Source organism: Crocuta crocuta, unplaced genomic scaffold (assembly GCF_008692635.1).
Source record: "Crocuta crocuta isolate KB4526 unplaced genomic scaffold, BGI_CrCroc_1.0 scaffold3267, whole genome shotgun sequence".
NCBI classification, from domain to species: Eukaryota; Metazoa; Chordata; class Mammalia; order Carnivora; family Hyaenidae; genus Crocuta; species Crocuta crocuta.
Window position 1 is genome coordinate 10,889 of NW_027531369.1, and position 293 is coordinate 11,181.

The 293-nt window shown below is 29.4% G+C and overlaps 1 long non-coding RNA gene across 1 annotated transcript in view; it reads right to left on the reverse strand.

Annotated features, from left to right (window-relative positions):
- Positions 1–287, reverse strand: part of LOC144238174 (uncharacterized) — an 861-nt gene extending 574 nt beyond the window's left edge. The window contains exon 1 of the long non-coding RNA XR_013337034.1: positions 6–287. This is a non-coding gene — a long non-coding RNA (uncharacterized LOC144238174). The remainder of the gene's footprint in view (positions 1–5) is intronic.
- Between the last annotated feature and the right edge of the window lie 6 nt (positions 288–293).

The following is a 293-nucleotide window of genomic DNA, read 5'->3' on the forward strand; positions in this document are numbered from 1 at the left end:
TATACCTAGCTCCAGAAATATTTCTTATATTCTTTCTCATCTTAGTTACACGTTTTGTTTAGAATCTGCTGTAATATTTCTGGATGTACAGTTCCAATTGTGCTTACTGTACTGTGTACAAATATAGCAAATAAAGAGCAAAGAATGGTATAAATCTTACAGCATTCTGCTAGCAAAAATACATGCCAAAGTCACAATAAGCAATATTGTACCACAAATTAGAGAGCTTCAAATAGTTTGCTTCTGTTTTTAATTATTTTCATTCTACATTAAATTATTATAATAGGCTAATG